Here is a 14,451-nt window from a genome sequence, read left to right on the forward strand (position 1 = left end):
GTGATGGACAGGGAGGCCTGGCGTGCTGCGATTCATGGGGTCACAAAGAGTCGGACATGACTGAGTGACTGAACTGAACTGAACTGAACTGAACATTGTGTTGTATATATACACCACAGCTTCTCTATCCATTCATCTGCCAATAGATATCTAGTTTGCTCCCATGTCCTAGCCATTATAAATAGTGGTGCAGTGAACATTGGGGTATGGGTGTCTCTTTCAATTACAGTTTTCTCAGGGTATATATAGCCCACTAGTAGGATTGTTGGGTCATATGGTAGTTTTATTTCTAGTTTTATAAGAAACCTTTATCCTTAAGATGATAGGAATGCCTATTTTTTGTGCATGATTCCTTCACCTTTTAATCTTTCTGAAATTTTAGGGAAAACTTGTACAATCATACTAAACAGAGATTAAGACTGTGAATCTCTTAATTCTTACAAATGGTGAGAAATTTCAAAATCGTAAGGTCTTGATTTCGTTTTGTTTACCAGTTCTTTCCTCAATTTATCATTCTCCTCTCACATATTATCATAAATAGGAAAAAGAATTCAAGAGTCACTTTTAACCCTTTACTTGGAAGTCTCCCTAAGTATAAAACCAGCTTTTAAGTATTTTCTTGAACATAACTCCAGGATATAATTTTGCTAAGTTTTTTTTATCACTTTGTAACAAGAATCTTCCTCCTTCTGTCTCTAATAACATGGTCCTCAAATTCTTCTGACTCTCACTGTGGCATACTTAAAGATTAGATTTCTACCGTCTGTTGAAAACATATAGGGCTTTCTCTCAAAGTTCTTCTCGTCTCTGCTCACTTGACTGATTTCAAAGCTATTTCCAAGTTTTTAGGTACCATTTCTAGGCATCAAAATCTGTTTTATTTTTATATTGTTTTATAATGGATTACCACAAACTTAGCATCTCAAAACACAGATATATCCCAGTTTCTGTCAGGAGTCTGGCATGACTTAGCTGGGTGCTGTATTCGTGGTTTTATAAGGCAGCACTCCAGGTGTTGACTGAGCTGTATTTTCATCTAGAGTTTCAACTAGAAAAGCTGCTCTTAGCTTATACATGTTGATGGAATTAATTTTCTTGTGATTTTAGGACTGTTCACAGTTCCTGGCCACATTATCTTTTTCATAGGCCTTCCTTCAACATGATAGCTTACTTCTGTAAGTCAGCAGGAGGGAAAATTATCTTTAAAGAAGGGCTGAGTCTCTCTTTAAGGCCATTTGCCTGATTAAGTTGAGCCTATCCAAGATAAACTTCCTTTTGGTCAAAGCAAAATCAATTGATTTGGGTCCATAATTTTATCTGAAAATTCCTTCATCTATGCTACATTCTATTGTTTAGCAGCAAAGGGAGGTCATTAGGTAGGCCTTGAATCATGGAGCTACCCTCACCTGCATGCCAAGAGGTAAAGTATGTGAAGTCCTCAGTCCAGTGTTTGACGTATACTAAGAGCTCAATAAATGTTAACACCTCCCATCTTTCAATTTTTCTAAAGTCTCTGTTGGAACCACAGTCTCAGTGCCCAGAGGGATGTGAGACTCAATGAGGCAAATCCCACTGAAGGGGATGAGGTTCTAAAGGAGTTTGCCACCACCTAGCCAAAGGAGAATCAGATTCTCTGACTTATAAGAGCATGCTTCACAGTTTAGGAAAATCTGGAGAGAGGAACTGTTAGTGGAGACTTTAAGACTTAAACCAGAGAACTTGGAAGGAATACATATGTGTGTGTGTGTATGTGTGTGTGTGTGTGTGTGTGTGTTTGGTGGTAATGAGAGTGAAAATGTACCAAGCTGGTAAAAATTTACTTTTGAATGTGACAGATAAGAATGAAAGTTAGTAATGACATAAAAGGGTGATTCCTTTCTCTGTGTGTGTGTGTATGCTCAGTCAGGTCCAACTTTTTGTGACCACATGGAATGTAGTCCCCCAGGCTTCTCTGTCCATCATCCTAACTAATGAAATAATAAGATGAAATAAAGAAATCTCAATTGGTATCACAAAAGTAGACAAGAAAAAAATTCAAAAGGAGAAATTATGGGTACATATAAATAAGTGACAGGAATAAGTCAAGTTTTTCATCCTTAGGTATATGCCAGTAGAACTGTGTGTAAACACACATCAAGACATATCCACCAGAATATTCATAGCACCACTATTCATCAAAGTGAAAACTTGGAAAGCATCCTGATGTCCTTTCACAGTCACATGGTAAATAAAAAGTGACATATTCATACAATAATGAGAACAATATCATGGTGATACACAACAATATGGGTAAATCTCACAATTTTAAGTTTTCAAATAAGCCAAATACAAAAGAATATGTATAATATGATTCCATATACAGAAAGATAAATACCTGCCAAAATGAATTTGTAATATCACAAGTCTGAGTAATGACTAGTGTAAACTGTTAGGAAGTAGAGAGATTAATGATAAAAGTAGCTAAGAGTATGAGAGATTGTTCTGGAATATGGGCAGTGTTCTAATACTCCATCTGGGCATGCTTATGTGGTCAATTTGTGATACTTCATTAAGCTATAGATACTGGTAGACTCTAATCTCATGGCATAATCTTCTCTATGGTTTGAGAAGTCATTGGTCAGCGGAGGAAGAATCAAAGAGACCAGGAGAAAAGACCAAAGCAGTCTTTGTTCCATGCCAGGAGGACGGTCAAGTTAATCTGTGTTGTTCCTAATCAGAGTAAAGTCACAGGCACATGTTTTATGGTTATTGGGCTCAAATCTTTCATAGTCATATAAACAGAAAGCAGAGAATCTCAGACCTTATATGGAAAACCCCCTGAAAACCTGTTTGTTATTTCCTGAGCTAAAAAGCCTGAACATGGTCTGTCTGAGATAGATTTGCGGGTACAGTTGGACAGGACTAGAGGAAGACTCGTAGTTCTTTAGGATAAGAGTCAGGCCACTGGGAAATGGAGTTTTTTCAGAGATTAGCAGGAAAACTTAGGCTTATTATTAAATGACTTGTCCCCTGTAAAAAAGGAGAGCATAATTCTTTGTTTAATTTCCTGTTGTCTAAGAAAAACACAGATAAAGTTGTGTGGACATCTATGTGACAGGAAAATAACATCAGATAACTTGTATTCAGAGATCTTCTGTGACATCCCCTAACTCCCCTAACTCAAAGTTTCCTTTCTATCACACCTCAGGTTCTAAAGAGGAAGACTGGAGAATAGGCCTCTCAGCCATATTTAGCAGAAATTCAGTAAAAGCGATATGGTTGATGACATATATATTATAAAGGTTCAGATATTTGTTCATTTTTCTAATCTATATTGATCTCTAGCTTGTTAAAGTTCATGAATACTATTACTTCCAACTTGCTGAGATTGTCAAGAAGCTTTGAGCTATTCAAACTCAAGATGTCTTCTCTCAGAAATAGGAATTTTTTTGACTCGTTTGTCCTAAGTAAATTGCACATGTATATGTGGTTTGGTTATTTATGTAAAAAAGAAAGAGGTCATTACACTGTCTCATTTTAAGACCTGCTGCTACCAAGAACAAGATGATATTAATGAAGACAGATATAAGTCCATGGAAATGGAAGAGTACAGAGGATCTAGAAATACACTCATACATATATGCTACACCGATTTGCAAAGAAGAGTGGAAAATCTATTCAACAAATGGTGCTGGGACAATTGGATATCCGTGTGGAAAAAACCTGATCATTGAGCCTGCTTTATACCACACCCAAAATACCTCATCACACCAAACCCAAAATAACTCAAAATAGACCAAAACTTAAATGTAAAAATTAACCTATTAAACTTCTGAATGAGAGAAGAGTGAAAAATATTAATATTCATGGCCTTGTAGTGGGCAAAACTTTCTTAGGACACTAAAATTATGATCCATAAAAAAACTGATCAACTAGAGAATCAAAATGAAAAATTTGGCTCTCTGAAAATTACATTAGGACAATTAAAGTTCAAACTAAAGAATGGAAGAAGATATTTTCAATGAATATATCTGACAAAAAACTGGTATCCAAATTATATAAAGATTCTTACAGTTCAGTAATATGTAAGAGAATGTAGTAAGAACAGTGCAAAGTGTTTGAATAGCTGATTTCATAAAAGAATATGTTGAGTGGTCAATAAGTGCATGAAAAGATGGTCAACGTCATTAGTCATTAGGGAAATTCAAATTAAAACTGCAATGAGAAAACAGAACAAACTCATTAGAAAGACTAAAATTAAGAAGACGACAATATCAAGTGTCAGAGAGGATGTAGAGCAGCTAGACCATGGCTCACTATTGGTAGTAACCATTTCAGAAACTTGTTAGGCATTTGTGAAACATGCACACACCATATGACACAGACATTTCACTTCTAGATATCTATCCAAGAGAATTAAAATTTTTGTCCACACAATGATTCATGTATAGATGTTCATAGTAGATTTTTGCATAATAGCTAAAGACTGGAAATACTCAAAATATCCATAAATATATAGATACCGGGTTGGCCAAAAAGTTCTTTTGGGTTTTTGTGTAACATCCCCTGAATGAACTTTCTGGCCAATCCAATAGCTAAACAAAATATGCTATACAATGAAATACTGCTTAATAATAGAAATGGATAACTACTCCTACAAGCAACAACATGGTTGAATTTAAAAAATATTATCCTGTGTTAAAGAAGGCATCAATGAAAGAATACTTCTTGTATTATTCCATTTATATAAAATGCAAACTAATTTATAGTAACCCAAACCATATCTGGTTTCCTGGGACTGGAGCAGAGAGAGGAATAGATTGCAAAGGGGCACTGTAAATTTTGGGGGATCATGAAAATATTTTATGTCTTGATTGTGGGAATGGTTTCAAGGGTTTAGTGGTTTCAGCTTGTCAAAATTCATCAATATGTGTACCTTAAATGGATGCATTTTTTTTGTGCATAGGTTATTTCTCAATAAAATTGACATAAAAATAAGAAAATAATTTTAAACTAGGATAGAGGAAATCACATGATTCCATCTTCTGTGGGACTTTTCAAGTGCGAGAACATAGGGCCCATTTATGTGGGAGTGTATGCTTACACTTAGACATGACTGCCCTGAGACCATTTATTCCCATATTCTAATTTGCTTTTAGACTAGTGAGGCTTTTGCGAGCATTGTAAAACCATATAGCAAGAGAAGATCTTTTCCCTTTCCTTGGGTTTTACATTTTTGTCTTCATGTACCTAGTGATTAGTAGCAAATGCCTTAGGTACAGTTGAAACATGAGGCATTGTCTTGAAGATAGAAAGAAACTGAACTGGGACCTGAACCAGGAGCAGCAGAGTGTTTAGAGATTGTTTTTGGATAACTGAGGAGACTGAAGAAAAAAGTTGAATCCCTGAGGGCCCAAAGGAATATGAAACCAGCATGGGAACAACCTAGGACAGAGTTGTACTTCTTACCAGCAGGTGAGACCCTTGAGGTGGAATATAAGTGCATCCCAGCTTGCACCCAGTAACTTGTTCTGCCTTTTGTTTTCTCAACGCATCCATTCTATTGCCAACTTCCCAGTGTCTCAGGGCCCCAAAAAGTCTTGTTTGATTCTTCTTAATTGTCTTCTTCGCTTCCCACAATCAAATGACTCATCTTCATAATTTTACATATAATTTACACTTACTGGTCCAGTCCTAAGTGCCAGGCACTTTTTGAGACAATGGGGTTAGAGAGATAAATAAGAAAAAGGCTGAGTAGGTCCTTTGAACCAATAGTCCAGAAACATTGAGAGGGGTCTATGAATGCAGGAAAGATTACATTAAAGAGAGCATTAGTTGAGGCTCTTCTCACATTTGGTGACGTCCCTTTCCATTTCTACAGAGTGTAGAAGCTATGTGGTCAGACCTTCGTCATCTTCAAAGATTGTCACCTTCAAATTGAGACTCCATAATCCATTCTTGTATTCTTCCCTCTGGTTCCTAAGGAAGAGGCATCCCTAACCTCTTTGCAATACTAACTCTGTCCTCTAAATCCTGCTGGTACTCACCTCCCTTGAGCTTTTTCTTTTTTTTTTTTCCTTTATCTTGGGTCTAAAATATCTTGAATATTTTACTTTTGTGGTTGCTTCACTTTGGATAAGAAAACACACATCTTCCCATTTTGTTTAAATATAGAATGGATCTTGCCTCCTCCATAAGCTTTTCTTTATATTTCTTTTATTGCCAGATTTCTCTAAAAGGAATTTCAAATTTAGCACTTCTGGCTCAGTAAATGTTTGTTGATGAAGTAAATAGCTGAATGCATCCTATCCACTTATTATTATTTAGTTTCATTTCTGCCCTCACCTTTTTCTAGAAAAAGTTCTCTAGAAGCCTGATATTCACATTCTAATTATCCAGTCCAGGGAGCCTTTCCAGCTTTCTATCCTTTTGAATCTGGGAGCTCCTCTTTGTTGACCATCTCTCCCCTCTTGTACCCATCATGATAATGTGCCTTTGAGTGAATGAGATCATACAAGTACTGCTGATTGGAAGTTTGGTAAAGATTTTTTAAATGTCAGCTTTTATTTCACACATATTTATTGAGGGCTTTCAGCATGCTGGGAAATGCTTTAGGTACTGTGTGTTGACTAATGAATAAGGCAGGTTAGCTCCCTGCCTCTAGTGTTTACCTCTGCCTGAGGGAAGCAGATCATAAACTTCAAAATATTTGAAGAAGGAAAATAATTTCAGGTTAAGTGTTAGCAAAGAAACAATCAGACAGTTGGATGGAGAGTAACCTGAGACTGCTTTTGATCATGTAGTTAGAGAACATGTATTCAAGGACTCTGCTGCTAATCGTGAGCTGTTTTAAGCTCTTTATGCAGTGCCTAGCCTTTTCCAGTTTCTATCAAATATCATGATCCACCAGTGACACCACTGGGTATTTATCTAAAGGAAAAGAAAATACTAATTTGAAAAGATCCTCCCCATCCCTGACCAGGTTCATTCCAGCATTATTTACAATAACCAAAGTTGAAAGCAACATAAATGTCCATTGATGGATGGATGGATAAAGAAAGTGTGGTACATTTCTAATGGAATATTATTCAGCAAAAAAAAAAAAAAAAAGAGAGAGAGAGAGAGAGAAATCCTGCCATTTGTGACAACATGGTTTGACCTTTAGGGCTTTATGTTAAGTAAAATGTCAGACAAAGATAAAAACCATATGATCTCACTTACATATGGAAGCTAAAACAAAACATAACATAACCAAAAACAAGATAAATGATACAGAGAACAGATGGGTGGTTGCCAGAGGGTGGGGGAGAAGGACAGAAAATGGGTGAAGGAGGTACAAAGGCTGAAATTTCCAGTTATAAAAGGAATGAGTCCTGGGAATGTTATGTGCAGCATGATGACTATAGTTGATAATACACTATCGTGATTTGAAAGTTGCTAAGAAGACCTCAGCACTTTTTATCATAAGGCAAAGTAAACTATAACCGTGTGGTGATGGTTGTTTACTAGGCTTGCTGTGGGTTATCATTTTGTAATATATACACATATGGAATCATGTTGCACAGCTTAAGTAATATTATATGTGAATTATATCTCAATAAAAGAGAAAAAAGTAACAAAATGTTAGCTTGCCTCTTAATCTCTACCTCCTATTGTAGATTTTACTATTTCTGTAGCTCCTCTTTGGACTTGGATTTATGGTGTTGGATGGCTTATCCAGTTAGAAACTTATTTTGAATTCCTAACTCTGGCCTTTTGGGGGTATAATTACGTTTTGATGGGCAAATGGTGATGTGGGCACCTTTTATTTTTTGGAAGCCATTTTTTCTTACTTCTTCACCTAAACTATGTCCCTGTTAGTTACCTACTAAATGCTGGGCATTAGTTTGTGCTATTTGACTGCTCTGTATAAGAAGCTCATGAATCTGTATCTCTATCCTTGTATGGTCCACCTTTCACAGTGCATCCTGAAACTCATAGGTAAGTCATTAACTTGTTTACAAAACTCGAAAAGTCCTCATTGGTTTATGATATGATCAAATTACTTGGTCTTAGCATTCAATCCCCTTCACAGTGTGTGTGGCAACAATCAACCCAGTCACCATTTTTTTCTTTGAAGTGAAGTGAAGTGAAATGAAGTCGCTCAGTTGTGTCTGACTGTTTGTGACCCCATGGACTGTAGCCTACCAGGCTCTTCTGTCCATGGGATTATCCAGGTAAGAGTACTGGAGTGGGTTGCCATTTCCCTCTCCAGAGGATCTTCCGGACCCAGGGATTGAATCCGGGTCTCCAGCATTGTAGGCAGACACTTTACCATCTGAACCTTCTGTTATATTACTTCTCTCCTATGGCTTGGTTTCCTGGCTGCAAGGCAGGTGGCATCTTAGCTCCCCCACTGGGGATCAAACCTCAAAAAGCGAAGTCTTAACCTCGGGATTGCCAGGGAAATCCCAACCAAGTTCTTTTTACAACCACTCTTTTTCCTTTTCTGAACTTCTAGTTCAGTTTCTTCCCGTAAAAGCTGTACTCTGTCATCTTTCCTCAATCTCATAATTTATTTAACCCTGTCTGTTGAGGTGGAGCAAAATATGCCACCACCAAATCTGCCATTTTGACATGTGGATTGTTCTGAGCAGAAGGCAATTAAGAACCAGGAGACTCAGGAAAAGCTTTTTTACCTCTCCTTGAACTGCCTAAAAGAATTATATAGAGGGCCTGTGCCAGAAAGTCTTGGAGAAGGAAATGGCAACCCACTCCAGTATTCTTGCCTGGAGAACTCCAGGGACAGAGGAGCCTGGTTCGCTATAGTCCGTGGGGTAGCAAAGAGTTGGAGTGACTGATCGACTAACACTGTACCAGAAAGAGCTATTACCAGAGACAGCTTTTTTTTTTTTTTTTTTATCAGAAAGACATATCTGCATGGCATCGCAAACATTTGCTTACCAATCATTTGCTCTTCCCATCTTCTTAGTTGTCTCCATCCTCTTTGAAGCCCCAGACCCCTACTGCCTACTCCTTAGCTTGAGATGGTATGTATGCCTCAGTTGCCAGACCATCTTTGAGTCTTGGTGGGGATTCTGTAAGTATGTAATTAAACTTAATTTTGTCCTGTTAATCTGTTTTATATGAATTCAAATATTAGATCAACAAAATATTATATTTGATGAGCATTTCCCAGGACACTATACTCCTAACCCAATTCTCCTTATTTGTGAAGCATTTCTTTATTCTTCCAGGTCCGGTTAGTTCCCCTCTTCTCTGTATTTACCATAGCACCTCTTACTTACATGAGTCATAATAAAGTTAAACTTTTCACGAGTCCTTTGCTCTTGGAAAGCAGTGATAGTTAAAAGAACTCCATGCAACCTTTTGTGCTCTGAGAATTAACTTACTGCAAAGAGCCACGTTTTTGCATACGACTTAGGTAAGACTCATTTGTGTGTTCCCCTATTACTTATAAGGAGGCCAGACACAGACCCCCTTTTTAAAAATAAACTGCTTTTCTTTCTCTCTTTCTTTATTGCTATACAGTAGATCTTTCTTGGTACTTATTTTAAATATACCATCAGACAAAGACCCTTAAAATTCCATTCTTTGCCTCATGAAGCTTTCACTGAGCTGTTTGTCCCCCTGATCAGTTGGAGTGTTTGAAACTAAACATTAATTATACTTCTCTTCTTTTTAGCCCCCTTAAGGTTGACCCATCCTCGTTCTGATCCAGTATACAACCCTTCCTTAATGATCCCTCCTAAGAATAAAAATATTTCCTTTTATACACACCCTCTACTCTGTGTTTTTTCTAGCCTGTTGACCCTTCCCTACAAAAGAAAATTCCTTTCTTCTTGTCCTTTGAGATACTTGCAGTTCTGTTTGAATTGTTTTCTCTATTACAATAGTCTCTTTCCCTTTATTGCAATAATCCTTTCAAATGAAGTCTCTTTTTATATCACTGTAGATTTATTTTTATTTGATGATAGAAGTTACCAAATTCTTTGTCTCTTTTGATAATGTACACCCTTTCTCTCAGATTTGGAGCTGTTTATTGGAACAATGAGAATGTTAGATTCATATTTGTGTTCTCATCATACCTTAATCTGCCTTGATCTCTGACTGCCCCTATTCCCGTTTCTGTCAATTTCTGTTTTTATTTTAGTCTCTGAGTATGTTGTTATATCTCTCTGTCTACCCATTTCTCTCCTTTTCCTTCACTTACCTGTCTCCTGGAGGCCAAGCTCCTGTCTTCAGTTTGCTCCAGAGAGATGAGTGAGAAAGCAGAGCAGGTTCCTTCCCTGAGTCTGGCAGTTTGCTTATTGAAATCTCCAGCCTAGACCTCAGCTCCTTCTGTGGTAAAAGGGCAAGCAGGAAGTGAAAAACTGGTTTTACTTTTGTGTTTTTTCCCCTCTTTTAAAAGATCAGCTGATTTAAAGGAATACTACTCATTTATTTATTCTTTCATTCATTCATTTATAATTGTGATTTATATTTATTTATATAATTATGACTAGATAATTGTGATTTATAATTGTGTTTACACTGTGATTCCTGGGTGTTAAGGTTATTGCAAATGGAAGACTAATGTTGGGGGGACCGGTGTGTGTGCGTGTTTCTTTATGGTGGCCTGGGGTGAGCACCAGATAAAGAACATGGGAGAAACAGGATAGGGAATGAATTTCAGAAAAGAGACAAGGGCATGATAGAATGTCTTCCTCAGGGAACTTGCTTTAACTGCTTTACTTCTAGGTGTGTGATTGATTTGAAAATTAACAAAGTTTCAAAAGTGTATTAGCTGATGTGGATGATTCAACACTAACATGAGCTAAATTATTAAAAGCATACTGTGTGTTTATAGTGAGAAAGAGAATTTTACTGTTCTCTAATTTTATATTAGAGCTTTTGTAGTAGTTTAGTTGCTAAGTCGTGTCTGACTTTTGCAACCCCATGGACTGTAGCCTGCCAGGCTTCTCTGTCCATGGGATTCTCCAGGCAAGAATACTGGAGTGGGTTGCCATTTCCTTCTCCAGGGCATCTTCCCAACCAAGAAATTGAACGCATGTCTCCTGCATTGCAGACGGATTCTTTGATTGAGCTACAAGGGAAGCAGAGCTTTTGAGTAATGTTAAAAATCTATTTTCCCTTACACATCTCATGTAATGCATTTTGTTTCAGTGATTATTATCTTACCCCATGATTTAATTCATTATAATTTTGCTTGTAAACAGTACTGCCTGCTCCATTGTTCCTCTGTTTCAAGCTGTGTATGTCTGCACATGTCTTCCTGAAGGAGAACCTCATGCTCAGTTTTCCCAGGACCCTAGAAATGCTACCCACGTCATCTCATATTTCCCCTTTCCACTCCCAGTGCAGCTGTCCGTCTCCCCTACACGGGCCTGTACTGAGCTGTCTGTGCTGCTCTCAGAGCACCGACTCCACCTGCGATGCTCCCGTCACAGGGTGCTGCTCTGTAACTGCTGCTTGTCTCCCTCATTTCTCCCATCCCCCAACCTCAAACATCCCACCTCCCTTTGTTCCTCCCAGCTGTGGGGGATCTGTCTTACTCATCTTTGTATCCCATGCATAGTGCATGAACCATAGAGATGAGCAGAATGTCATGACTGAATAAGAAAATGATTGGTCTGTCTGAGCCTGTTTCTTCAGTTTTATGTGAGAATATTAACAGCTATTTCAGTGAGTGACATGAGACACGAAGAAGGTATAAGAAGGGCTGGAATGGTACCCTTCCAATAAGACTTCCCTTTTCCTACTTTTAGAATAGGAATGGAAGTGTTTTCTAGTAGGCCAGGGTTTACATGTCAGCCATTAGTTTGAGTCCAGGGTGCAGCAGTTCCTAGCTATATTTGCTTATGCGTGTGGAGAGGGCGACCTAAGGAATGAGGAGCAGTCGAGGGATGGAATGGATTTGTGTCAGTAGCACCATCCACTCGCAGAATATTAATGAGGATAAAATGAGGTAGGTTAATCTCACCCAGTGCTTGGCCTGAAGTAGACCTAGTCCACGTATGAATTCTTTTCCCCAGCACACGATTTGTTCGATGATCAAATCTGTCAGAACAAGAAATATCCAGGGAAGTGTCTTTAGTAGCGGAGTTTCCTCTACTGTTCAATCTGCACCTCTGAGTGTTTCTGTGTAAGTGCGTGTTCTTGCGTTCCTGTGCTGGGCTTTGTGTCAGTGCCCGTGTCTTCTCTATTGCTATGCTTTGGGTCTAGAGATCATAGAGTCTGATGCACCTCAGATTCTCTCACAGAGTGAGTAATCTTTCTGTACATTGTAAGATTTCAGTAAATGTATAAATTAGTGGAGTAAAAGCAATCCCTTAGAATAAAACCAGATTTGAAACCAAGTTTATTTCACTACACATGTACCTCCCATTACTCCATGTCAATGCACAATACAGAAAACAGACTTTTGCTTTCTTTTTCACTTTTCTCTCAATTCCAGGAAATGTTTGTTTTTAACATGAACTTCGGTTCAATGAATTCTGCTGCTGCTGCTAAGTCACTTCAGTAGTGTCCGACTCTGTGTGACCCCATAGATGGGAGCCCACCAGGCTCCCCCATCCCCGGGATTCTCCAGGCAAGAACACTGGAGTGGGTTTCCATTTCCGTCTCCAGTGCATGAAAGTGAAAAGTGAAAGTGAAGTCACTCAGTCATGCCGACTCTTAGCGACCCCATGGATTTCAGCCTACCAGGCTCCTCCGTCCATGGGATTTTCCATCCAAGAGTACTGGAGTGGGTTGCCATTGCCTTCTCTGCAGTTCAATGACTAGTGAGTGTTTTTTGAAAGATGTTTTCTCCAGGCTTTTTTGTTTCTTTTTTTTATTGCCAGTTTTTAACTTAAGTTCTCTTTGAAAAATTATAGCTTTATTCTGAATAAACTGAGGAAAAAGGAAATCACCCAGTCCTCCACAGTGATACTAGAGAGAGCCGAGTACCCTGGGCTGGAACTAGGGTGAGGCAAGAGAAGAGTTTAGGGTATAAGGGAACTTGAGAGTGAGAGAGATTTAAATTTTGTCATCTGGGTGCCTCACTTGCTTCACCCTAATTTCAGCCCTTCTTTTAGCTTCAGCTAAAAATCCTGGCATGATCCATCTCTAAACCATTGATTACAGAGAAAAGGGCAGCTGAGATCACTGGGTCTCTCTTGTCTGACATTTCCCCCTGATTCTTTCCTTCTAATTGGCTCTTCTTTGACTAAGAGTAGATGTCCGTTAAGGGACTCTGTTGGCTTCTTCTGAAATCAAGTGGGTGATACATGACAGCAAAAAAAAAGGGTGGTGGTATTTTTCTTTTTCCCCTTTTATTTCTTTTGGCTAGTCAAATAATTAAAATGACATAAGACATTCACAGTAGAAAATAAGTTGAATACATATGTTTGGAGAATGAACATAGGCATGAGAAATTTGAAAGATAGTAAGGCAAGGCGAGGTGCATTTATAAATCATACTGGACTAAGGAGAAAGAGGTAGGAGTCTGGGACTTCAAAGGGAAGTAAAGTAATTCACAGGAAAACATAGATATTTAATGTTTGTTAAACAAATGTTCGCTGGTCAATCTAGAGAGAATAGGACACAGAGAGGACTGCAATCAAACTGGCCTTGCTAAGTTCCTCCGTGTTTAGCACACCTAGTTCATAGTTTACTATAGTTACATATAGTGTTGTATAGTTCTCTTTAGTGGTATCTCCCTCCTGGAACAGGCTCTGTATTCTGTTCTCTTAGGCAGTTAGGTAGAAGTTCAAAGTTTCTGAGTCTTTTGGAACTTCCTTACCTTCAGGTTGAAATAATCTACACACCCAAGTGGCACATGTTGGGTCACCTGCACTGTATCCCATCAAAAGAGAGGAAGAAGAGGAGGAAAAAATCAGACAACCTAGATGTTTTAGAAAAAAACCAAACAAACAGTTTTCCTTTGTTTCAACACCAGATGTGTGTGGGGCTTTACCCACAACAAGCAATTCTGCAGCACTAGCTGGTGTCTTACAATTTAACTTGATTCTGACACTATGTATCTTTCTGAATGTGCTGTCAGGTCCCCCAGTTTAAGGGCTCAGTCCCAGGAGACTGCCACTGGCTTCACATGTCAATTTCAGGCAGTAGATCCTCAGATTACCCTCAACTTCTGTATGACTTGGCTATAAATCATAAGTTCTGAAAGCTGCCTCTTCAGGTTTGATGTACTTCCTAGAGCAACTTCTAAAACTCAGGGAAGACTTATGTTTACTAGTTGAGTAAAGAATGTGATAAAGGATATAGATGAACAAACAGATGAAGAGATACATAGTTTGAGGTCTGGTGGGTTCTGTCCCTGTGGAGTAGGGGTCCATCCCTCTCTTGGTATATGTGGATATGTTCACCAAACTGAAAGCCCTTCAAACCCCATGCTATTGGGATTTTATGTAGGCTTTCTCACATAGGATTCATCTATTTTAAAGTTAATTTCCAGCCCCTCTCTGG

General features: G+C 38.3%; 1 pseudogene; it reads right to left on the bottom strand.

Moving 5' to 3' along the window:
• LOC123329765 overlaps positions 1 to 10,358 on the bottom strand; it is a 40,693-nt pseudogene extending 30,335 nt beyond the window's left edge.
• Between the last annotated feature and the right edge of the window lie 4,093 nt (positions 10,359 to 14,451).

The sequence above is a fragment of the Bubalus bubalis genome, chromosome 16, assembly GCF_019923935.1.
Source record: "Bubalus bubalis isolate 160015118507 breed Murrah chromosome 16, NDDB_SH_1, whole genome shotgun sequence".
NCBI lineage: Eukaryota > Metazoa > Chordata > Mammalia > Artiodactyla > Bovidae > Bubalus > Bubalus bubalis.